Genomic DNA, 27272 nt, shown 5'->3' with positions numbered 1-27272 from the left:
CAACTATCTTTATTAGTGCACCATCTTTGTTGTGAACCTTTGTTCTGATTGTTTATCTATTTGTCTATATGAATGTATACGAGGCCGGCTCTCGATATTCTATTGTGGACGTATGTTACTATAACAAAGCGTGGATCTGCCCCACGTGTTGACCTCCATAACAACCTATTGTTCCCGATGTTTTCAAACAAAATGTCATAATATTATGCTTTGCTTGGAGTTCACGTCCATTCTCAACCACCTGTGAAATATTTCTTAGCGTTCGCGACACGTTGCCTCACCTTACCTGTATTCATTGATTGCAATACGTCTTTGAAGTTACAGGTGTGAAATTTTGATACAGTAGTATCAGTTATTTTGGTTGAAAATAATGAGCGTTTACCGGCTCTCGACTCAAGAGGTAGTCTAGTGACGGATTAACAAAACACAAACCGATTTTTGTTGGTGAAATCGATGATAGAATCTTGATTTGGTCAGGTCTGTTTTGTTATTGCAGGGTTGAGTTTGTTTATAAAGGCTAGCATAACGTGATGTTCATCTGCATGTTGATGATGCGTTGTTCTTACAACATGAAGCGATAGATTTTGTACTTCATCAAAATATACGCTATTCATTAGAATGTTTTTTCTACATTTGTCAATTTGATCATCTCGAGGGGCTTCGAGAAAACATTGATGCTTTGAAGAATGCAAGATGGGAATGTATATTTTTAAATGTGAATTTTTTTTTAGTTTAGTTTAGTTAAGTTTAGCGTAATGCACACTTCGCGGTTGACAGGTTGACTGGGCAGGTACGTTCCAAACAATTTAATCCTTTGAACTCAGATTAGATGGTCTTTGTTTGAACATATGTCACGCGATTCAGAAAATATTTTTACGCTGTTCTATGTGGAACTATTGTCCGACGTCACAGTAATTCCGTGTTGGTTAGGTATATATTTCTTTGTTACGGTTATTTAAAAAAACAATAATTTCAAAAGGGAAAAAAACGATGTGTATTGTTTGAATTTTCGTCGACGAGAATGCGAAACTAAGCACTCAATAATCGAATCAAGTTCCATTCATCGTTAAAATGATGAAATCCCTGGCGTGATGTATTGCCATACTGTGTTCCGAATGGTTATATTATTTTGTGAGACGAAATTACCACACTTTTGACAAATATGTAAATTTCATTTTTAATATTATAGTTTTTTCATTTGATTTTGTTTCAAAACTATGTTGACATCTATTGCCGGGCTAATAATTTGGTAATTGCGCCTGCTTTTGGGTGTGGATTTGTCACATTATGAAAATACACATTATTATGAAAACGAAGCGGTAGATCAAACCTACACACATTGTGGACTTGTAACGGTAAACGATGGAGGAATTGTAAGTGAGATGTGAACCTAGGTTCCCTGTCTGACATGATCAGACCGGCCATCTTGACATCGACTCCGGGGGGTGGGGAAGACCCCCCTTCGTGGAATCCCCAAGTCCGATAAACAGTCCAGCTCAGCAACGTGGCAGCGAGGATGGGGTTCCTAATTTGGCGGAGATTACTCAACTCCGAGTTAGACTCGCACCTAAATAAACACGCTTCCCTGCCTCCCAGACCAGGGTGGGCGAACAGAGACAGGTGGGAGCGAGGGCAAATCCCGGGGGTGGGAACAGGGGGAGGGGGGTGTGTGGTTGTGATGTAAGAGACATGTGAGGGGCGTGGATGGTCATTTTTCGACTCGACAAAGCAAACGATGTAAAACAGACAAAGGCATTTAAGACATTTGAATAAAGAAAAAAAGAAACAAAATATTATCAAGTGAACTACCAGTAACGACTGAAAAAACAACGAATGAATGAATTAATTAAAAAACAAAATACAGAATGGAACTGTATGCATGAATGGATTAAATTACAAAATACAGTATAAATAAATGAATGAAGGGATGAATGAAAACATGGATAAAAAACAGAATGAATGAATGAATGAAAGAAGACATGGATTAAAAAACCAGAATGAATGAATGAATGAAAGAATGAAAGAAGACATGTAATAAAAACAGAATGAATGAATCACTGAATGAAAAAAACAAAATACTGAATGAAACTGAATGAATGGAGGAAGGAAGGGATGAATGAAGACATGGATTAAAAAACAAAAAAACAGAATGAATGAATAAATGAATGAAAAAACAAAATACTGAATGAATGGAGCAAGGAAGGAAGGAATGGATTAGAAAACAAAATACCGAATGAATAAATGAATGATAGGATGAATGAATACATAGATTAAAAAACAACACCGAATGAATGAATGATAGGATGAATGAATGAATGAAGAGATGGATTAAAAAACAGAATGAATGAATGAATGACAAAACAAAATACAAAAAGAAAATGAAGGAAGGAAGACATGGTTTAAAAAAATACAGAATGAACCAGTAAATGCCTGACTGCTTGGATAAAAGATGAATGGATGGACAGATGGATGAATCATGCATATACATGTACATAGATAGTAAATTTGCGTGTCGTAAAAAGGTTTGTTTGCGCTCAACACATTACTGTATAACCTGGTAGGCTGACTCACATAACCAATACTATATAGGCGTCACTTGAAAGTTAAGCAAACCTCCCTGTATACTAGACTGGGGTTACCTTCCTTCGCCTGGGGGCTGGCGTTCAGATTAATCTTATCTCTTACAAGTGAAATTGAAACACTTGACCAATATGAAAGACTACGGTCATGTTGGCCATTTAAATGTCCCTTTAGAAAAAGCAATGGATTTACATAGCTTGCGGCGAGTATTCCCAATACCATATGTCGGTATTTGGTAGCAGGTTATCTAAAGGAGTGGCGACCGTCCAACACATCCGTCTACCCCCGTCTACTGTCTACGGGTGTATTGTTGTTACCGTTACTTCCCATGTGACAGTTGTCGCCTATTGTGTCAGGGCAGGACAGCGTTCAGTTGGCGCTGAACAGCAAGGTCACTCGATATGTTTCTCCGCCCTGTATTTGTTTGTCAGCTAGATTATTAGCACCACCGTATCCACGCCTATTGAAATCGTAATTAAAGAAATTCACGCTTTCAATTTGTGTATTTGATTGGCACCTGACAGCTGACGGGGCGACAAGCGCCGGACCTGTCCCTTTCAGACCCTCGGGCAAAGGGGAAACAACTCGCGCAGAAGGAAATCGGAGACGCACAATTGTCAGTAATCAAGAGCAAAATAGTAGGATTTGTGCCGTGAGAATATGATAATCGGTGAATACGATTAATTTGTTTGTAATTTCCACTGATTTGCCGAGTTGACAAAGAATTAAAACGTCTTGGGGCGTTTTTACAAGTGTAACGAATTCTTGAAGATTTGACAAATTGTCCGCCTGTCGCGGACTACACGTGTAATTAGCTACGAGGTGACGACGACATTCTCAATAGGCCCACAATGGTCCGTATATTCACGTAGGGGATGATTATCAACATGATGTAAATAACCCATTTACTGTTATGATACGGAAATCATTTGTCATCAATGCATTCATACCATTCACAATCAGTCTAATGTCTATGTCTGTGACGCATGCTTGAGCTGTCGGCCATCTTAATCCGGGAAACAATGAGATCACGCGAGAATAACATGAAACAATAACATCACGCGAAATCACGTTTCAAAACTGTTCTTGAGCACGTGACGACTATGCGTAGGTATCGATACACAATACTACGAGTGTTTCTCTTTTTGTTTAACAAAACGTAATATTGCCAATAATTTAAGAAAGCAACACCACAGTGTGTTTGATGCAGTGTTTGGTTGTCTGCTAACGCTTTATGGTGAACAATTAACATCCATTGCAGACATGCAAGGTACGTCCATGGGCCTATACACTGACAGTGGGCATATACTGCGATGCATAGTGCTTCTTTACACGGTATAAGGAAAAGAGCTTAAACTGAATACATGACATTTTGTATTGAAAGCAACTTCTTTTATTTTTTGTCACGACGTTTCAGATCAACTTCTTGCTCTGATTGCTTAGTAAGTGCATAGAGTTAATATACTAGTATATAATGATATAATGATGCTATGTTTACACAACACAAGGTGGGATGAATGAACAAGGATAACAATGTAATGACGAGGCTTATGAGATTAACAGGAGATGATTCAATTATATACACTGTAGGTGTAGTGATGACAAGGATCTGGCAATTGTGACACAAGGAATCAAGATGTCCATTGTGGGTGGTGATGTGACTATGGCACAGCGGAGTACACACTGGGTAGGGAGATACCTTGGTCTCTTTTAATGGCTGGCTTCTTTCTTAAACTGAAGTTCAGAAAACTGACACAATCAGGGAGACACTGCCCAAGTTGGACTTCATGGAAACACGGGAATCGATCATATGAGGGTTTGCTCACCAAGCTGGACACGAAGACGTGTTAGTCAAAGCAACCATCAACTTTACCAAGCTTTCGCGAACCTAGCCTTATTAAGTTTTGTAGTCATCCAGAAATACATAACTTTTTTAACTCTTCTATTGCACCAGTTTCTTGACCAGTTTCTTTGCATCTTATGAAAAGACTCACTGCTTCAGGAGGTATCGTTTAAAGGGACCAGAATCAGACCAGTTGGAACACTCATCAACTTTATCCTTCACAAAGTCGTTCAAAACTCATTACCTCGTAACTCAAATATCAAAGTACACTGACACACTTTGAACACGCATATTAAATGTATTGCTATATTTGGCAAAATTGCCACTAAAATCAAATTAAAGTGTTCTGGGTATTTAGACATGAGATAATCAAACACGACTATGTCATCGTACGGGTTCGAATCTCATTCGACGTGTTTGAAGATTGACTTAAGCACAAAAACACATCTTTTCTGATTTCGAGTTAAAGTTGGTGCGTTTTCATTTTGTTTTAGTATAATCTATATCCATGGTGCAGTGCCTAGTGAGCCTCCGAGACCCTGGAGAATGAATAGGTAAAGGAATTCAAGTCTAGAATGATTTGGCAAGTCTAGATATTTGGCAAGTCTAGATTGACTGAAATTAAGCATTGTTCTTGGCTCCATTCTATTTGTATTTTGTAGAAATGTATTTTTAAATAAGATAACTTTATTTCTGGGAATAAATGTTAGTCTACCTATTACTGAAATTACCTCGAACCAGTGTCTCAGTTCTACACATGTACAATACTATAGGAGTACACACCGTCTTTAAGACTAGCAAATCTTTGTCCAGTTTTTTGTCACAGTTCTAAACATGTCCAAATTTTGACGCTCGTGGCCTTCATTCCGTGCAGATATCGGGTGTAAATCTTAAAGGGCAGAGGTACTGGCTGAAAATACATTCATTGGGACAGGTCTCGGAAAAAAATATGACTGCATATCATGAAAGCTGTCATTGCCGAGCCAGTTACAATGGCTCCCTTGCAGCACCTGACACATTCGCTCTCTCTCAGTAGGGATTGAGATATCGCTGGGCGGTGTTGGGAGCAATTCGCATCTACATTAAAAGTGTAACAAAGGAATTGTACACGTGTGTCGGGGAAATGGTACAGCTATTAAGCGTTGGATAAAAGAGGTATTACTAGTCCAATAAAACAATAGAACACGGAGCATGCTGATGAAATATTGGACCAAAGACAAATGCAACCTTCCCATGCGTGAGTGTATACTAGGACTCCTGGGTCGCTTCATATACATATAAATGAAATAAAATTAGAACCCTATCTCAGTCACTGTAAAGTAAAAAAATATCGAGTGCACTTTTCTAAACTCAGATTAAGTAACCATAAATAAAATATTGAACTTGGAAGACATACAAAGCCACCAACCCCACTATATCAGAGGCTATGCTCTACATGTTCAACCACTGATGACGAAAAACACTACTTACTTCTCTGTATTAAACACACTCAAGAAAGAAATATACTCTTTGAAAAATTATCCAGACAAAATGTAAATGTCCACAGTCATGAAGACAAATTATTTCACTACATCCTGTCAAATAATGAAGCAGTCAATATCAACTTCATTTGTTTCCATATCTATAATTACAAACAATAAATACCCCAACCGTTGACATTTGATGTATAAAAATATCATCAAATATGTAATATTGATAGTTTTGTTTTTGTATGTGTCTACAGGAATGTAAATTATGTATGTCTGTATATATATGTATATATGAATCATAATGTCTTGTCTTTTAAAATTGCATCTGTCCCGTAATGGAACGTTTCTGCAATAAATATTATCTTATCTTATCTCATCTTATCTCCTTCAGACGTGTCTTTGGAACTGAATGTTCTTTCAGTATCAATGTCAGTTTGTATAATTTGGGGATGCTGATGGCGTAGACATCGAAAGCTCGGCAATTCGCTGTGTAGACTTCTACCTCAGCCGGCACCCACTGCTCTCTCAGCACTGCACCCGGGCACCCGGTGCGCACCCTTTCCTACTATTTTTTGAAGTAATCTTATAATGTAACAAACGTTATGGGATAACACTTTCTTAGTAAAGTACAAATTCTAGTACTTATTTGGGTTGAATACGTGAGTTGGACTTTCATTTTTTGTGAACGCCTCGGTGGCTGAGTGGGTCAGATCGCTATGTGCAGGCGATTAGGTGCCTCACTTTGTGCGTGAGGGTTCGAACCCCGGACAGGACTCAAACCCCGAAAAAGAACTAGTATTTATGTGTTATGTGTTATCCCAAATATAACATTTGTTAAATTTGACCACTTTCTAAATGGCATTGGGTATTCATTCCAGTCATGTTTAGGCCTAAACAAAATAATTAAATAACAAAAAATCTTGTTTTGGCTTCACCAGTGTCTGCGACCCATTTCTCATTACCTCCCCCCCTCCCAAACAAACTGAGGGGCGTTCGAGTAGCATCGTGGCTAAAGCGTTCGCTCGTCACCCCGAAGTTCTGGGTTCGATTCTCCACGTGGTACAATGTGTAAAGCCCTTTTCTGCTGTCCCCCGCCGTGATATTGCTGAATATTACTCATCTATGAGAGAAGATAGGGTGTATATGAAAACAAGATATCAAATATAGATATGAAAAATACTTCTGCATTACTTACTTCTATACAAATAGGTGTTCGAATAAATCTATATATCAACAAAACAACAGTCGCTCTGTTGGTTTGTATTACATGTATCGCTGATAAAGCGTAACAGACTACAATCTTCAACAGTACGACTTCCCCGTACGAGGGGGAATAACAATAAACATTAATTTCGGGTGCCATAACTTATTCCCAAATACTACAATCTCAAGTGACGAGGCCTTCTTGACGGGGAGCGTCTCAACACATTTACCAACACCAAAGGAACGCCCTTGTGTCTCTTACATCGCTGCCCGGTCACATCTACGATCTCCAGAGAGTTTCACGCCGAGGTCTCTCATGTTCCCTACAACACGTCATTAACTGCCCGTAAATAGGAGGTTTAGTATCAGCAAGTTTATCCCAAGGAGTCCGCCCCTTGTGGTCACGTGACCCTGACATCGCCCCCTGTCGAGTGCTAGGTGGATCCATTACGAGCTGCGAGAGTGCTGAACGTGCCATGGGGGGCATATTGAGGATGAGCCCGGGTAGTTTAACACCCTCTCACTGTGCTTGCCCCTCCCAAGGAATTAACACCATCTAATACTATTGAAGAGTCTTTAAACGGAGGTGAATAAACAAGTATTTGTGAAAAGGCCATGTATTATTTATGAGTTTGTAAAAGCTGACCCCTACACTGAGTAAGGTATTACTTCCCTTGGAGAAGCTACTGAGAAGGGTTGGTATTGGGTACGACTTCAATAGATTGTGATTGTTATCGACTGGTATCGACTTACATGTACACGCCACATAACATACCTAAATGACATGATTAAAACGGTCGAATTGGAATATTACCCGGTGTTGGTGGACGCAGAACCGTGTTAACACATGGCGCAATGTTTTAGCAAATCATCCAGGCAGTGATAGACAGTGGTTAAAAGACGCTGAGAGTTAACACAGGGAGCGATGTTTAAGCGTATCATCCAGACAGTGATAGACAGTATTTGACAGACGCGGACAGTTAACACAAGGAGCCATTTTCAGCTAAATATCCAGGCATTGATAGACAGTATTTGAAAGGCGAGGACAGTTAACACAGGGAGCGATGTTTCAGCTTCATTTTCAAGCATTATTAGACAGTGTTTGATAGACGCGGACGGTAAACACAGGGAGCCATGTTTCAGCGTATTATCCAGGCATTGATAGACAGTATTTTAAAGACGCGGACAGTTAACACAAGGAGCCATGTTTCAGCATACCATCCAGGCAGTGTTTGATAGACGCGAAGAGTTAACACAAGGAGCCATGTTTCAGCTTAATATTCAGGTATTGATAGATATTGTTTGAAAGACGCGGACAGTTAACAGTGGGAGCCATGTTTCAGCATACCATCCAGACAGTGATAGACATCGTTTGATAGACGCGGACAGTTAACACAAGGAGCCATGTTTCAGTATACCATCCAGGCAGTGATAGACATCGTTTCATAGACGCGGACAGTTAAAACAAGGAGCCATGTTTCAGCTAAATATCCAGGCATTGATAGACATTGTTTGATAGACGCGGACAGTTAACACAAGGAGCGATGTTTCAGCATACCATCCAGGCAGTGTTTGATAGACGCGGACAGTTAACACAAGGAGCCATGTTTTAGCTAAATATCCAGGCAGTGATAGAAATCGTTTGATAGACGCGGACAGTTTACACAAGGAGCCATGTTTCAGCTAAATATCCAGGCATTGATAGACAGTGTTTGATAGACGCGGACAGTTAACACAAGGAGCCATGTTTCAGCATACCATCCAGGCAGTGATAGACATCGTTTGATAGACGCGGACAGTTAACGCAAGGAGCCATGTTTCAGCTAAATATCCAGGCATTGATAGACATTGTTTGATAGACGCGGACAGTTAACACAAGGAGCCATGTTTCAGCATACCATCCAGGCATTGATAGACATCGTTTCATAGACGCGGACAGTTAACACAAGGAGCCATGTTTCAGCTAAATATCCAGGCATTGATAGACATTGTTTGATAGACGCGGACAGTTAACACAAGGAGACATGTTTCAGCATACCATCCAGGCAATGATAGACATCGTTTGATAGACGCGGACAGTTAACACAAGGAGCCATGTTTCAGCTAAATATTCAGGCAATGATAGACAGTGTTTGACAGACGCGGACACAAGGAGCCATGTTTCAGCTTAATATCCAGGCAATGATAGACAGTGTTTGACAGACGCGGACACAAGGAGCCATGTTTCAGCTTAATATCCAGGCATTGATAGACAGTGTTTGACAGACGCGGGCAGTTAACACAAGGAGCCATGAGTCAGCATGCCATCCAGGCAGTGACAGCCAGTGTTTGATAGACGCGGACAGTTAACACAAAGAGCCATGTTTCAGCTAAATATCCAGGTATAATAGACAGTGTTTGAAAGACGCGGACAGTTAACACAAGGAGCCATGAGTCAGGGCATTACCCAGGCAGTGACAGACAGTGTTTGAAAGACGCGGGTAGTTAACACAGGGAGTCATGAGTCAGGGTATTACCCAGGCATTGATAGACAGTGTTTGAAAGACGCGGGCAGTTAACACAGGGAGCCATGAATCAGAGTATTACCCAGGCAGTGACAGACAGTGTTTGATAGACGCGGGCAGTTAACACAAGGAGCCATGAGTCAGAGTATTACCCAGGCAGTGACAGACAGTGTTTGATAGACGCGGACAGTTAACACAGGGAGCCATGAGTCAGCATGCCATCCAGGCAGTGACAGCCAGTGTTTGATAGACGCGGACAGTTAACACAGGGAGCCATGTTTCACCTAAATACCCAGGCATTAATAGACAGTGTTTGAAAGACGCGGACAGTTAACACAAGGAGCCATGAGTCAGGGCATTACCCAGGCAGTGATAGACAGTGTTTGATAGACGCGGGCAGTTAACACAGGGAGCCATGAGTCAGGGTATTACCCAGGCAGTGATAGACAGTGTTTGAAAGACGCGGACAGTTAACACAAGGAGCCATGAGTCAGGGTATTACCCAGGCAGTGATAGACAGTGTTTGAAAGACGCGGACAGTTAACACAAGGAGCCTTAAGTCAGGGTATTACCCAGGCATTGACAGACAGTGTTTGAAAGACGCGGGCAGTTAACACAGGGAGCCATGAGTCAGGGTATTACCCAGGCAGTGATAGACAGTGTTTGAAAGACGCGGACAGTTAACACAAGGAGCCATGAGTCAGGGTATTACCCAGGCAGTGATAGACAGTGTTTGAAAGACGCGGACAGTTAACACAAGGAGCCTTAAGTCAGGGTATTACCCAGGCATTAATAGACAGTGTTTGATAGACGTGGACAGTTAACACAAGGAGCCATGAGTCAGGGTATTACCCAGGCAGTGATAGACAGTGTTTGAAAGACGCGGGCAGTTAACACAGGGAGCCATGAGTCAGGGTATTACCCAGGCAGTGACAGACAGTGTTTGATAGAAGCGGGCAGTTAACACAAGGAGCCATGAGTCAGGGTATTACCCAGGCAGTGACAGACAGTGTTTGATAGACGCGGACAGTTAACACAAGGAGCCATGAGTCAGAGTATTACCCAGGCAGTGACAGACAGTGTTTGAAAGACGCGGGCAGTTAACACAGGGAGCCATGAGTCAGGGTATTACCCAGGCAGTGTTAGACAGTGTTTGAAAGACGCGGGCAGTTAACACAAGGAGCCATGAGTCAGGGTATTACCCAGGCAGTGATAGACAGTGTTTGAAAGACGCGGGCAGTTAACACAGGGAGCCATGAGTCAGAGTATTACCCAGGCACTGACAGGCAGTGTTTGATAGACGTGGGCAGTTAACACAGGGAGCCATGAGTCAGGGTATTACCCAGGCACTGACAGGCAGTGTTTGATAGACGTGGGCAGTTAACACAGGGAGCCATGAGTCAGGGTATTACCCAGGCAGTGATAGACAGTGTTTGATAGACGCGGACAGTTAACACAAGGAGCAATGAGTCAGAGTATTACCCAGGCAGTGACAGACAGTGTTTGAAAGACGCGGGCAGTTAACACAGGGAGCCATGAGTCAGGGTATTACCCAGGCAGTGATAGACAGTGTTTGAAAGACGCGGGCAGTTAACACAGGGAGCCATGAGTCAGAGTATTACCCAGGCAGTGACAGACAGTGTTTGATAGACGCGGGCAGTTAACACAGGGAGCCATGAGTCAGAGTATTACCCAGGCAGTGATAGACAGTGTTTGATAGACGCGGACAGTTAACACAGGGAGCCATGAGTCAGGGTATTACCCAGGCAGTGATAGACAGTGTTTGAAAGACGCGGGCAGTTAACACAGGGAGCCATGAGTCAGAGTATTACCCAGGCACTGACAGGCAGTGTTTGATAGACGTGGGCAGTTAACACAGGGAGCCATGAGTCAGGGTATTACCCAGGCAGTGATAGACAGTGTTTGATAGACGCGGACAGTTAACACAGGGAGCCATGAGTCAGGGTATTACCCAGGCAGTGATAGACAGTGTTTGAAAGACGCGGGCAGTTAACACAGGGAGCCATGAGTCAGAGTATTACCCAGGCACTGACAGGCAGTGTTTGATAGAAGCGGGCAGTTAACACAAGGAGCCATGAGTCAGGGTATTACCCAGGCACTGACAGGCAGTGTTTGATAGACGTGGGCAGTTAACACAGGGAGCCATGAGTCAGGGTATTACCCAGGCAGTGATAGACAGTGTTTGATAGAAGCGGGCAGTTAACACAAGGAGCCATGAGTCAGGGTATTACCCAGGCACTGACAGGCAGTGTTTGAAAGACGCGGACAGTTGACACAGGGACATCTTCACGGTTCCGGAATCATGTCTGTTTAAATGATTGAAAGAGATTCCTAATAAATACTGTCCGAAAAAATAACGGGGTCCGGATTAACAGGCCTTCACTTTATGTTTACCGTATTTATTTGGTATAATACTCACCTTGTATTACGAACTCGCATAAGCAAAACCATCCTGATTGACAAGGTCCGGACAAACAGAGTTTCAGTGTGGACATAACCGTATCCAGGTTTCATACACAGCCATCTTATTAAAGTGAACGGTTATGAAGAAAATTGTCCGTATTGACAGGGTTCTGGAATAACGAGACTCCTCAGTTTATTATTGCATCCAGGTCTTAATGGGGTCCGAAATAACAATGTATATTAATGTATATCAAAACCTGCGTTTTATTCATAAGCACTTCGTTAAAACACAAATAGAACAGAGCTCTCTGGATTAACGGGTGTCCACATTACGTTACTCTCATTACAACAAAAGAGTGCAATCCACTCACACGTTAAACTGCGATCTGCATCACGCTCTGTAGTATCAGATGTATTGAGTGGTCGCGGCCGTCGGTGTCGCATTTCCTCCATGTCTTGTGTAGTTTGATTGTATTGTTCGCTCCAACTGGCAATAGTTTGTCATGTAAGAAGCAGCATTGCAAGTCACTGAGTCGACAGCTTTCTTCTCCCGCAGGAGCTTTCGGATGTTTCGTTGTTTTCCGTTACCATGCCAACCGAATCCTCCCTTTTATTCCTAATTCGTCAAATTCTAAACTATACGGTTTATGGGGTGGGTGACATTTGACCTTTCTATGCGATGTCATTGACATGAATGTGTTCATGGCAGAACAAGAATTAGGGAACCTTTACGTGAACGGAAGACAATTGAAATGTGTGTTTGCTGTAAATTGGTTGAAATGTGCAGAAATTCAAATGCAGGAATTTCGTTCCATTTACCGAATCTGTTCAAAGACGAGAATTACAATATCAGCATCATGGGTATCAGTGGTCTGGAAATATAGATCAGTACATATATACTGAACCGCAAAAGAAACGTCACCATGGATAGATATATGAGAAACCTTATTTGTCCAAACACTGTAAAAATACTTTGAGACATATTAAAAAGATGAAACTTGGCAAAACTGATCATCAAGGTTGAAATTAAAGTGTGAAATGTTCTTAAAGTGAAACACAACACTAGTCTCTGAGAAAATGGCATCATAAGTCAGTATCTCATGTGTCTGTCATGTTCATTGATGGCTGCCGCGCAACGTCGATACATGGAATGGATGAGGCGGTTGATGAAGGCCTGACGCAGTTCAGCTGCAGTTGTCGGCCTTGGTCGGATGTCATTCAGATGCTTTAAATCTCGTCCCACAGGTGCTCAATGGGATTTAAATCGGGACTGAGATCAGGCCACTGCATAGTTCTGATGCCATTCTGCTAGAGGAAGTCTCTTGTTGCTCAACTCGTGGTTGCAGCGACGTGCCAATTGAGGTATGGCGTGTGGTCTCAAGACTTGATCAATGTACCGAGCTGCTGTGACACCATTGCCTCTCCCGGGACCGATGTTCTGGAAGACCACAGGGCTGGCCCTCTGTGCAAGACCAATTCCACCCAACATAATGTTCGGACAACCCCACAAGTCTCTCTCAACAACACAAGCATCCGAATAACGTTTCCCACGGCGTCGCCAGACTCTCTCTCTGCCATCTACTGTTGAGATACAGAAACAGCTCTCGTCTGAGAAGAGGACTCTTCTCCACTGCTTGTGGCGCAAATGCTGGTGTTGTGTTGCCCACTGAAGACGGTCCCAGGGATGACGTGGTGTCAGAATGGGTCCTCGGTGTGGCCTGTGACAGTGGAGGTGTCTGCTCGTCAATCGTCGACGCACGGTGTCCGTTTCTGGTGTGTCCCCATGGTCTTTCGAGCAGTTTCCGTAGCGGTAACAAAGCGATCTTGAAGGTGCTGTCGCACAATCTGACGATCCTTGGTCATCTGTAGTGTTGGTGGTCTGGTACCGTTGCTGGAGCCTGTATATGGTCCTTACGTGGACTTGAAATGCAATAACAAGCTGGCAATCGAGCAATAAGCAAATATGTTTTAAATTATTCATTTATTTTTAGATATTTTCAGTTCGCATTTTAACACATACAATTCAAAAAAGGTTAAAGAAAACTGCCGTGACAGTTAACTCATTTATGAAGAAATAGGGTGTTCTTTAACCTTTTTTGAGTAGTATTTGTTTCGGATTCGAATTTTCTTATCACTGTTCCATGTTTTTAAGGTACGATTAATACCTTACAGGAAACTGCATCCAGTGCATTTCAGTGTTACAAGAAACACATTTATTACTTTCAGCGCCATTGCGATATTACGTATCTTTGCAATATCAAATTTCTTTGCAATATTAGCAAAGGTGGTGGATCTTTGTGGAATGTATGTATATAAAACATTGTTTGAAAACGGTTGGATACTAAAAGCATTCCTCTGAAAAGGTTTTACAAAAATAAATTCGCTAAAATGAAGATGAAAAAGGGGTCGATTTCATTGTGGTGTCTGTTGATAGTGTCTACTTTGACATATGTAACACGGGGAGACTGTTTGATCATTTCTACATCTTCTTCAGTCTTTGGAAACAAACGATGTTTCAGGGCGACGTCTTGCCCCTTGATAAGCAACTTCTTTATTGATTGTAACGACGTCTCGAGGCTGTTTCTTGCCCCTTCGTCAACACCTGCACCATTTGTAACGACAACACCTGCACCATTTGTAACGATGTTTCAGGGCTACGTCTCGCCCCTTCATCAGCAACTTCTTATTATCTGTAACGGTGTTTCAGGGCAACGTCTTCCCCCTTCTTCAACACCCTCTGTATCGTTTGTAACGCTGTTTCACGGCCACTTCTTGTATTTTGCCTTCATTAACACATGTATCATTTGTAGCGATGTTTCAGGGCTACATCTTGTCTTTTGCCTTCATCAACACATCTATTGTTTGTAGCGATGTTTCAGGGCTACATCTTGTCTTTTGCCTTCATCAACACATCTATTGTTTGTAGCGATGTTTCAGGGCCACTTCTTGTCTTTTGCCTTCATCAACACATCTATCGTTTGTAACGATGTTTCAGGGCCACTTCTTGTCTTTTGCCTTCATCAACACATGTATCGTTTGTAACGATGTTTCAGGGCCACTTCTTTTCTTTCGCCTTCATCAACACATCTATTGTTTGTAACGATGTTTCAGGGCCACTTCTTTTCTTTTGCCTTCATCAACACATGTATCGTTTGTAGCGATGTTTCAGGGCCACTTCTTTTCTTTCGCCTTCATCAACACATCTATTGTTTGTAGCGATGTTTCAGGGCCACTTCTTGTCTTTTGCCTTCATCACCACATGTATCGTTTGTAGCGATGTTTCAGGGCCACTTCTTGTCTTTTGCCTTCATCAACACATGTATCGTTTGTAGCGATGTTTCAGGGCCACTTCTTGTCTTTCGCCTTCATCAACACATCTATTGTTTGTAGCGATGTTTCAGGGCCACTTCTTGTCTTTTGTCTTCATCAACACATGTATCGTTTGTAGCGATGTTTCAGGGCTACATCTTGTCTTTTGCCTTCATCAACACATCTATTGTTTGTAGCGATGTTTCAGGGCCACTTCTTGTCTTTTCCCTTCATCAACACATGTATCGTTTGTAACGATGTTTCAGGGCCACTTCTTTTCTTTCGCCTTCATCAACACATCTATTGTTTGTAGCGATGTTTCAGGGCCACTTCTTGTCTTTTGCCTTCATCAACACATGTATCGTTTGTAGCGATGTTTCAGGGCCACTTCTTGTCTTTTGCCTTCATCAACACATGTATCGTTTGTAGCGATGTTTCAGGGCCACTTCTTGTCTTTTGCCTTCATCAACACATGTATCGTTTGTAGCGATGTTTCAGGGCCACTTCTTGTCTTTTGCCTTCATCAACACATGTATCGTTTGTAGCGATGTTTCAGGGCCACTTCTTGTCTTTTGCCTTCATCAACACATGTATCGTTTGTAGCGATGTTTCAGGGCCACTTCTTTTCTTTCGCCTTCATCAACACATCTATTGTTTGTAGCGATGTTTCGGGGCCACTTCTTGTCTTTTGCCTTCATCAACACATCTATTGTTTGTAGCGATGTTCAGGGCCACTTCTTGTCTTTCGCCTTCATCAACACATCTATTGTTTGTAGCGATGTTTCAGGGCCACTTCTTGTCTGTTGCCTTCATCAACACATGTATTGTTTGTAGCGATGTTTCAGGGCTACATCTTGTCTTTTGCCTTCATCAACACATCTATTGTTTGTAGCGATGTTTCAGGGCCACTTCTTGTCTTTTGCCTTCATCAACACATGTATCGTTTGTAACGATGTTTCAGGGCCACTTCTTTTCTTTCGCCTTCATCAACACATCTATTGTTTGTAGCGATGTTTTAGGGCCACTTCTTTTCTTTTGCCTTCATCAACACATGTATCGTTTGTAGCGATGTTTCAGGGCTACATCGTGCCCCTTCATCAGACACTTCTTGGTTGTTGTTTTTTCTTGCTACATTTCAGGGCCACTTCTTACCATTACGTCATTTCCAATGAAGGGGCAAGAGATAGCCCTGAGACATTGTTATAATCAGTATAGAAGTTGTGCCGTGTCTTCGTGTTTTATCAACTTCTAAATGCCAATCAAAGACTTCAAGTCCACTACTCACCAATAAAAACTGTTATTTCTTAGATAATAAATCTCCACACACCCGTGATGGACCAGTACCTTCATCCAACACTTGTGTATGTTACAAATCAGGTAGCTTTACCTTTAAATATCATCAGTTCAAAGAAAGCTTAACTTTACATTTCTATTCTGTCATTAACCTTATTTCATCTTACCTTTGTCAAGAGAACATTTATCTCAAATTGCTACCACCTATTGTTCCACTGTTACTTTGATTTCTTGTCGTGATACCCTGATAAGTGACCAGTGATAAGATTAACTGAAATCCAATACTCCCGTAGGATGTGCTTTTTATGAGATTCGACCTCTTCCTTTCTACACACAAACACCCTTTGATTCCCTACTTCGCCCCGGTAGCTACGACCACTAAAACCAATTTGGGTCGAGTCGACCAATTATTTACTTTTTGACCCCGGGGTTGCATCTGTAGCCTGGCTTAATGTCTATAAAGAACTTAAATGAATGCATTCTCCATAGCTCTCTTCCACCTTGGCTTCAATGGTGTCTTCCTGTGCATCTTTCAATGGATGGCAAAACCTCAAAGCGATATCAAATTTCCTATGTCCGCTGTACTCATCAAATGACCGTAGCTACTTGCAAAGACGGCGTGAGTGACGACATGCCTACTACTGCTTGTCACCACATCGGGGTCTTCATACTTCTCCTTGTTTATCCAAACGTGAATATTTGAAAATGCTCACCTCCCCTTACCAGTAAGCAGCCTCTTCTGTCACCGGCGTCGATGACAACAGATTCAGCCGCTTCACTGATTTAAACCGCGTCTTTAATTCCATATCGCTGACGGAGGAATCAGGGTGTCATGGAATTGGTTTTCTGCCCCCGGACTAAAGGCCACACGAGAGATGCTTCCTGAATAAACACAAACATCCGATCACTGATAAACAAACAACAGAATCAAGTTGACTGGAAACTAAATGATCACACGTTTCACAATAAACTGAAATTTTCTGGCAAATTTAAATTCCTCGTCCGCATCACAGAACTTTCATTTGATTGGAAAAGGAAACATTTTATATGTAGGGAATGTGTTTTCACGACGTGACGTTACGGAATGGGGCTAATAGTGGAATTAGTAATCATTTGTCTACACAATTAAATATTTTAATTCACAGCTGCATTGTATAGAAATACATGTATATGGAAATATTTAAAAGATTTTTCCATAACTCTATGATATTAAAAAGACCCTAAAATTATATAATAGAACTAACTATTCGCGGTGCTATTTCCCTAAGGTCACATCACAGCATTAACATCAGCATCCAAACATTTACCTCGAGACTCACTTTAATAATTGCATAACTCAAATTGTGCAAGTTTCAAAAGAGTCTTGAAACTTTCAACAGAACAAATCCTGACGTAAATAAATAAGAAATATATCAAGCAGATGCTTTCCTAAACCTTATTATATATTGTCAAACAAAACTAGCTAATGTCTAATAATGATACAGTGGGTGCGCGATCCAGTGTCAAGCGAACAGACCCCATATCTATATCCCTAGTGCCCACATAGTGCGAGCCTATAGCATTCTATGTAGTCATGATACACCTGTGCCTTAACAAGCAATGCCGAGCGCTCTCCATAATGTAACTAACATGTGCACCTGCACTCCACGACACCGTTCTACAGAAGCTACATATAAGTACTACTTCCCAAGAAACATCTTATGTATAGAGTTTAATTGACAGAAGACTCTACCGGGCGCGTTGTGACATCGTGTCTCGGCATTACCGACCTGGACTCGCTCTCAACCTCCAATCAGTAAATACTGAACAACGTTTTTATTACATTTTTCAAGGAAAAGAGAAAGGTATGGTAAACCACGCCCTTCAGCTCCTCGCGCTGGACATTTCCGTGCCGGCTCATGCAGTTGTGTTTCAAAAGATCAAAAATATAGCGTCTCTTTTGGAATGAAATGAACATGTTTGCTTGGATGTAGGTAAATAGATATGGTGAAATTTCTCGGCGCGTGCAAACACTGTGATCTTTGATGTGTACCGCCAAACACTCTACTTTGCACGTGTGACGTTCTACAAAGATTATGAGAAAATATTAGCGAGCGTCAACCGATTTTCAAGAAGTTTAAGGGCTTGAAAGGATAGCATTAGGGACAGTGTCACTGCGAGGCTAATCAAATATGAACGTAAATGGTATACCAAATACAGTCAAATAGCATTACGAATCATGGCGATTTGCCAGATATCTATTAGCTAAATTCATTAGGCTATTAACAAATAGGTGTAATTATACGTCGTGATAAATCTAAATATTATTTATAGCTTCTACGGGTGGGCTAGGTTGATATTGCTAACTATAAAGGCGTGTTCTATTACTCCCGAATAAAGCAATGATTATTCAGCACCATTTAAGTACATATTACAGTACAACATTCGGACGACGAATTATATTTTTTCACAACGGGTTTGGTGAATTATTTAGTAATACTGCGTAACATTATTGTTCAATTATTGTGAAACGGGTATGGCAATTATTCATACAGATTTTGAAACGTAATGAAACGTTCTCCGTAGATTTAAGATATGCCCATCTTGAGAATATGTTAAAGAATACTTCAATGTGCACGAATATGCGAAATATTAACGATCATGTAATCACGATATTAACAGCCCAGGCACATAACTGCAGAGTAAACCTACTGTACATAATTTTGCTTAATATTTTCGCATTTTTATCACGATTTTATGTTCATTTCCAGCGGTGCATTCGATACAAAATATGTTCTATATGTATTTCTGTATATTATTTTGTCTCTAATTTTGTTCCAAATGTGAGGTAATTCACAAATATAAGATTTTCCCACATTTTTAACAGTCTCGAAAAGAACTAAAAGATAACAATGCTTGTCATAAGGCTATTATATTATAAAACACGCCTTGAAGAAATAGTAACCAGAGTCTCGATCTGGTCTCAACGTCAACAGCAAATACTACCTGTCATAACAACAATATTAACTGAAATGTTCCGTCTACTTGCAATATGTTAATATAGCAGTGTTGAATAGTACACCTCGGGGCCCACAATAAACATTTAATGATCTTCCATAAACTAACAATCACTTCTTCAACACCGGAATAAACTATCATAACAATAAACGCCATAACTCGCATAAAACATGTTGCATATAGGGAACATACACCATTTGGTTCCTACCCACTGCAGCATCCCCCGCCGGAGGGTGTACAGCATCCACGGTGCCCTCAACAGTTCCAGTGAGTCTATGTTTGCCCACAGTTTACACCAACAGGTGGGATATCTCCGAGACTATACCTCTTTCGTTCTACCAGGCACTCTATGTACGGCCTAACCCTTGTCGTGTTGACAAAGACTCTCTTAGTCGGTAATCAGATAGATGATCTAAAGCCAGGCCGATACACAAGATCAAAACACCTCCAAGCTCACAAATTTTCTGAAAGATAAGAGAACTGCGAATGCTAAAAGTCGCCCCTAGGGGTAGCCCGAAAACAACAAAAAAAGACCCTGACAAAATACATTGCTTGTCAGTATCGTGCTTCACACTATGCGCAAAACGGTAAAATACCCAATTTCTATAGCGTAATGTAGCGTTTGTGAAGAGAAATGTATGTATCTGAGGAGAAGTGCAAGATGTGTTTCCATATGAACACAAGGCTGTGTTTACACCAACAACAAGCCAAGCGTTTATCTATTATTTGCCCCAAGAGCTATGACCAGCACTGCTTTCTCAAGCTCCTCACAGGAAATGATAGAGGGTAACCAATCCAGGCCAACTTGCTGTAAGAATACCCAACAAGTCGCACACTCACAGCCTCTTCGAAGCTTTTTTCCCACTTTCGATTGTTTTTACACTGATTGGAAACCGGCCCAACTCCAGGCAGCTGTAGACTGTAACCACAGAAAGGCGAGAATGGAAGCCATCACGCGCGATGCCTTCAATCTCAGACTTCGCCAACCTCTCACCAATAGCGACCTTGTCACTTTAGAAGGGAGATGCCTAAATTAGGGTGGGGGAGGGGGAGGGGGGACTCTGTCCATGGGGAGACGGAATTCTTTAATGGCCAAGGGAATGCAATTCTGCCCGATGGCATTTGGCTGTTTGTAAGATTGTCCATACATATTGGCATTATCCAGGGAAGGAATCCCCCGTCTTGGTTTAAGGCGTGATCATGGAGGTTTTTGCCCTGTAAACATGCAACATACGGCGTTCCTGAATTTCGGTAAATTGTTCCTGGTAAATGCATTTGTGTCAGCCATCTGACGGGATGGTAGTGTGCGGGAGGCAGGTAGACATGCTGATCTGTCGGGGACAATCACTGGGGAAGAATTAGACACCTCTGCTTATAGGGAGTTTAGTTATGCTTATGTTATGCTTATGTATAAAAATGTATATACTTTACATTTTATAACTTGTATATTACTGGTGATACTTACATAAGAAGAGACACATTTCGGGTAATTGAGCACTGCTTATTATTGATTATCTAGGATATCGGTTAAAGGGAAGATTGTTACTAATACTTAGATAAGATAAGATAATATTAATTGCAGAAACCTTCCATTACGGAACAGATGCAATTTTTAAAATGAGAAAACAGTATGATTCATATCTACATATATACAGACACACCTACATTTCTGAAAACACAAAAACCAATTAAGAAATATCAATATTACATATTTGATGATATTGTATTGGAATATAGGCTTATACAGGAATATTCACACTACGGAACATGTGTCTGTTTGTTGGTTAACGCTGCATGTGGCAGTATTTCAACTATGATCTTGCTATTAATGCGCCCATGGGAATATACACCTTTCGGACAATAAAGAGCTGGTTAATTAATTATCATGTTACAATATTCACACTTCGTGTCAGTGGGAACTGATTACATGATGATTACAAAGGAATATTCCTCCTTGGACCTGGAAGCTGGTGATGATGATCATTCAGGAATGTTAATAACTCAGCTCATAGGGATTCTCTTAATCATGTTTATCATTCACGCCGTGAATATTTGGAATCTTGTTAGTAATGATCATCTAGATATATTCACACCGTGAAAATCGAAATCTTGTTAGTAATGATCCTATAGAAATATTCACATCGTGAAAATGGTAATCTTGCTAATTATTCTGATATTGATATATTAACATCGTGAACAATGGGAATCTTGTCAGTAATGTTCGTTTAGATATATTTACACCGTGAAATATGGGTACCTTGTTAATTATTCTCACATAGATATATTTACATCATTTGAGTAATGTTCGTATAGATATATTCACACCGTGAAAAATGGGAATCTTGTTAATAATTCTCACATAGATATATTTCATATCGTGAAAAATAGGAATCTTGTTATTGATGATTATGAAGGAATACTAGTCGACAAGACAGAGAGGCCACTTGCACGCTTCAGATACAAATCAAATCGATGACACATTTACAAACATTTCACAATTGGTCAGAAAACAAGAATTCCGATAAGCGGGCTGTCCTGGTTATCAAAGGGGAACATTGTCAGAATTCCATACGGTTTTCACTGACACGGTAAACACGTTAACTTGTAAGACGTGAATTTTATTCACTGACTATATAGGTCAGTGGTTGGGACAGAGGGGAATAGGTTCTGTGCAGGTATCTCTGACAAATACAGTTTCTGTGGTCGCAGTTTGTGATATCTTATGACATTAGAATAATTTTATAATGTTCCAGCACCAAACTATTGGTAATAGCGGCAAATGTTTGGGGTTAGTGAAATGACGGCTTGTTTCGTTGTGTGTTGTATGGCGAGCGGGTTATTCATGTATAACAATCCGCAATTACGGCTAAGGAGCCCGTACGTATGAACGCGTCATTGTTTGTAGGAATGTAAAAATCTTTGGCATTGTTTTCCTCGCTAACCCGCTTCGTCTGTCTCAACACGTTCAACTTATTGTTCTTCATGTGAAAGGAAATTTTGCAGTTGTCTCCCTTTGCAGATGCTGGAAGGTCGTGGTTGTTTCTATTAGAGCACATTTGTACAACAAATACAGCATACTGGGCTGCTTGGCACTAGCACCCAGATGGGATGTGCCGGAAAACCCAGACGAACTGCCCACAATGTCCCCCACACTGACCACAGACAGATCCGGGGAACGGAAGTGACTGTAGGAACCATCTGCATACCACAGTCCCACTTTCACAAAATGAAAAGAGAAGGATAGGAAAACGTTACTGCATTAACAACCAATTATATTATAAAAAATATGATTATTTCTTCTTATCACCTGCCTTTTCGTGTGGTTATTTTAAGAATAAGTCTAATGAATTTGTAAAATATATCACTGAAGGTTTTTTTTATTTTTATACAAAAAAAAGAATGAGTGTCATCACCACATGAGTCATTTAATATTTTACGACCTTTTTTTTATATAAAAACGGGTGTAAGGAAATATTAGATTATTTCTAATTGTTGGGAAAAAAACCCTCTTCTAAAATATCTAACTCATGGTATATAAATGTGTGTCTTTCACAACAATATCTGATTTCGTTTCAGATATTTGTGAATTGCTTCAAATTTTGTCTTCATTTTCGGTTCAATTTTTACTGTAAATTTAGATGTTTCCATCAGAAATCGTCTAGAACTAATAAAGTCCGGATAGAAAGGGTTACACTCTGTCTGTGTGTGTGTGCATGGGCGGATACAGCTTTTTTGAAAAGGGGGGGGGGGGGGGGGGTGCACAATTAAGATCTATTTGTTGTCTTTGGTGGTAGTTTATACAGAAATAAAGATTTTTTTTCGAAAAAAAAGGGGGGTGCGCACCCCCGCATCCCCCCCCCCCCCCCCCCCCCCCGTATCCGCCCATGGTGTGTGTGTGTGTGTGTGTGTGTGTTTTTTTTGAGGTAGTTACAGAAGAATATGTACACACAAATGTTTGAGAAACTGGTATATTTTAATGCATGTCCATGTATATATTTTATAATGTATTTATATCATCTTTTAGGCCAAATTTAGCCAGGTCTTTCGCATCTTAAAAATTTAAAGAATGGATATATAGTGAAAATTACATATGACACAAACATAAACTATATTGTTGTTGTTGTGTTGTTGTTATCATTATTTACAGATTAAACCCAGACAGCGAATGGGACTTCTCCCAGGAAGCGCTGCCTAGTCAAACCCACCCAGAATTTTTCGGAGAATGTGAAGACTCCCCAACAGTGCAGCCTTCTGCATTACCAAGATTGTCAGAAGGGCTGTATTCCTGGAAGCAAACCCGGGTACTCTCCCAATGTCAGTCAACAGATTGAGAGGTACCAAACCTAAGGCACCGAGAACAATGGGGAGTCGGACAATTTGGTACTATGGATGCAAGCGTGACACTTCTAAAGCGATGTCCGCATATTTGCCATGTTTTTCCTCAATCTTGTCAATCATATTAGTGTCAAAGGGGACAGAAAATTCAATGATATAAATGATTTCATTGGATTTATCAATGGATTTATTATTATTATTGCCACATTTCAAATGAAGAATGTTGAATTTGTCGAGTCCAAAGGACATGCCGATATTATTATTATTATTATTATTATTTTTATTTTTATTATTATTATTATTATTATTGATAGGTACAATGAGAGGACGTTTTGTAATCTACTTTACGCTCAATGCCTTAACTATTATTTAACACTTTACAGAGATATCTTTTGTCGACCCTGTTCGTATAAAATCCTGACGTTTTCTGCACGAAACGTGCATAGATTTATCAAGGGACATTACTCCAAACCCATGATTCGATAATCTGGAACCACCAAATGCAAACAATTCCCAGATTAGATGGTTTCAAAGTACGAGAGTGAACAAAGATTAACATCTTAATCAGAAGTAGATTTATGAAGGGCTAACACCCATTTTCCCTTCAAGAAGATTAGCTGATGATATATATCGTTTTAAATATATTCCTACAACAACAAACAGTTTGTTTGCATATTGACAGTTATGAGCGGTGTTTCCTGCACAAACGCACAACCATAAACATATCCCAGCCGAGGGGTGGCTTCGGTTCCCACACAGGGCGGAGGGCAGGGGCCATCGAGTTCCATCCCTTTGATCAACCAAGTGTTAAATATCCCAATTATGAGGCGCGACCCTGTGTCCAACAAACACCAGGGTTAAAAGTAGCGCCACTCTATAATATTACCCCGTACCGTTTCCAGTACCAGGGAGGCGATAGAATCGTTTATGAAACCATTGAGAACTTATCTACAGCGTTTAGGAACCAAAAGCCCTTTCAGCGCGATAATAGGTTCCATTATGGCGGGACAAGGAGAGAAGAGTTGCTGTGCTTCCTAATCAGCGATGAAGGAGTTGAAAAGACTCCGTAATTTTTGTCATTTTTACCAATTGGTGTTTCACGCTTGTTCAAACATCGTCGACGCTTGGGACATCTTGTACGCAAAGGGACCCTATCATCCGTGAAATGTTGTTCCAAATTTTTAAAGCCACCGGACAATGTAGCTCTTTAATACTTAGCCTCTGTCTTCAATGTTGCCGGCAGCTTGGAACAAATAATCATAAAATTAAACATCGCCTTGTTTGTCTTCCACGTCATTTAACTAAGTAACAGAATAGTTATTTTAGCGCTCTCGGTGTTCCATCTTTTTTTTCTTTAACGTGGTTTGGCGCATCATGTGGGGACCATGTCAATATTGGCGGAGGGCATCGTATTATCAAAATGGGTGCCAAGCTCCCGTGTGAAACATTAACAGACGTAGTTACATTTGCTCCAATGAAATTCCCACAAATAAATGTTGCCTTCAATGAGACGGTTCGGTTGGGTGTAATCCCACTTACCATTACCGTCATCCGTTAGAAGCACGAACCTTTCTTGGAAACAGCTGGCGACAAGGGGATCCAGTCGTCTGAGGCGTCACGAAAGAGTTGCACCCCATAGGCGTGCCACAGTGTAATGCTTTTGTTCGATTCCCATATGCATACTGACCTGATGTATGTTTCTTGGTTTGTCTGCACCATGTACGTGGTCGTCTAAGACCTGTATCATGTCACGCACAAGAAGAATATATAACAGCGTGATGTGACAGAAATGAAAAATTGTTTAAAGCAGAGTTAAACTCAACTCAATCACTCACTGACCAACTCAATGCCCAGCCTATCTAACACACAACTACATCCCGACGACCACGCCGAACACAACACGTGTGCGGTCTTTTGTTTAAAGTTCGAGAAACATTTGCTCAGTATTTGATATGCCAAAACAATAGATTCGCAGCTCAAGTGAAACACAGGGCTTCAAGAGACTTGGTTCCATCTCATGTTTCTCCTTGAGATGAAGATACAGATAATGTTCATTCTTCAATATTGACATCAAAGCAAGATAAAACAGTAAAGCTCTGTTTCCTTAATTAAGATGGTTACAAGCACGAGGCATTCGGCAGATCTGGGTCTGGGGCCATGTCCGGAAACTTTATTTGGTCAACAGCAACTTTGACGGTCAACATTTTTTTCTCTCCTAATCGGCTATATCACACGAGGACAGAGTTACAGATAAAGTCTGACGGAAAGCAGATTTAACTGATATTGAACCCGCTAATACTGGCCTCTTTTTCTTACAAGATCTAAGGGTTTATTTTTTGCTGTTTTTGGCAGTCCCGGAGCTGTCATAGTGTAGATTGTGTTTCATACAATGACACATGATTTGAATGCCTAGAATTAGGGTGTGTGCACTTGACGCTACCACGGGGTTGTGCTTCAGACCAGCGACCATTAGTGCAAATATGACAAGAGAACTGGGCAATTTTAAACAATACTCCGGCTGATGCCTTTCATCTTGAGATCCCTGCTGAAAACTGGCCAAGAAAAAAGTGGTCTGTGATAGGGGCGCTGTTTGATTCCTCCTAATTTCAAGCAGATCAGATGTTAGACTTTCACACGATCTAAAGGCGAGAATCAGACGATTAGACAGTTTCAGGAGTTGGAGTTGGAAACGTGAGACTATAGGATTTTATTGGAACCATGAGCCCAGTCGGTTTTCCCCACAGATGTGCGAAGCGCCCCCTGGCGAGCGCCTTACCACCTCCGTCCCCCCTGTCATCGACAGTACCTCCGTTGTACCTTACGCAAATAAACAAACTCCCTCTCCAGCGGCCCGTATCGGTGCCGTGTACCGCGTTCGCGTGGACATGAAACGGCTGAAGGAGCCCTACTGGCAGATGAAGGTGTAAATTACATGCTTCCCTCCCATGTTCGAATCCGGCCCCTATGTCTTCATTATGTCACAATTAACACGCTACTGATGGGTATAATACTGCCACACGAGGGATGATAAAGGTGATCGTCTTTTATCTCCAAGATCAGTGGCAGTACCCCACTGTGATGACTTAATACCCCTCCCCCTCCTCAGCGTCCCGGGGGGCTCAGAGAGCTTGCCCCCACAGTCACGTGATGACGGATCTCGTCTTAATAGCCTGGAGTTGTTTATGGTTTTGCGTACATTTTTACACATGTTTGTAATCTGTTTACTGAGATCTGCTAACTAGCACGGTCACTGTAACTATGTTTGTCTTTCACTTCTAATTAAACTCAAGATGAAAAGGATTGTTATTTCCAAGT

At 41.1% G+C, this 27272-nt stretch overlaps 1 long non-coding RNA gene across 1 annotated transcript in view; it reads right to left on the bottom strand.

Annotated features, from left to right (window-relative positions):
- LOC125381076 overlaps positions 1-19932 on the bottom strand; it is a 30022-nt gene extending 10090 nt beyond the window's left edge. Inside the window, exons 1-2 of the long non-coding RNA XR_007221684.1 lie at positions 19815-19932; positions 17339-17507 (exon numbers count right to left, since the gene is read on the bottom strand). This is a non-coding gene — a long non-coding RNA (uncharacterized LOC125381076). The remainder of the gene's footprint in view (positions 1-17338; positions 17508-19814) is intronic.
- Between the last annotated feature and the right edge of the window lie 7340 nt (positions 19933-27272).

The sequence above is a fragment of the Haliotis rufescens genome, unplaced genomic scaffold, assembly GCF_023055435.1.
Source record: "Haliotis rufescens isolate VD_foot unplaced genomic scaffold, xgHalRufe1.0.p SCAF_17, whole genome shotgun sequence".
Lineage (NCBI taxonomy): Eukaryota > Metazoa > Mollusca > Gastropoda > Lepetellida > Haliotidae > Haliotis > Haliotis rufescens.
Note: the sequence above shows the minus strand (reverse complement) of the source record. Positions and strands in the feature narration are given on the sequence as shown.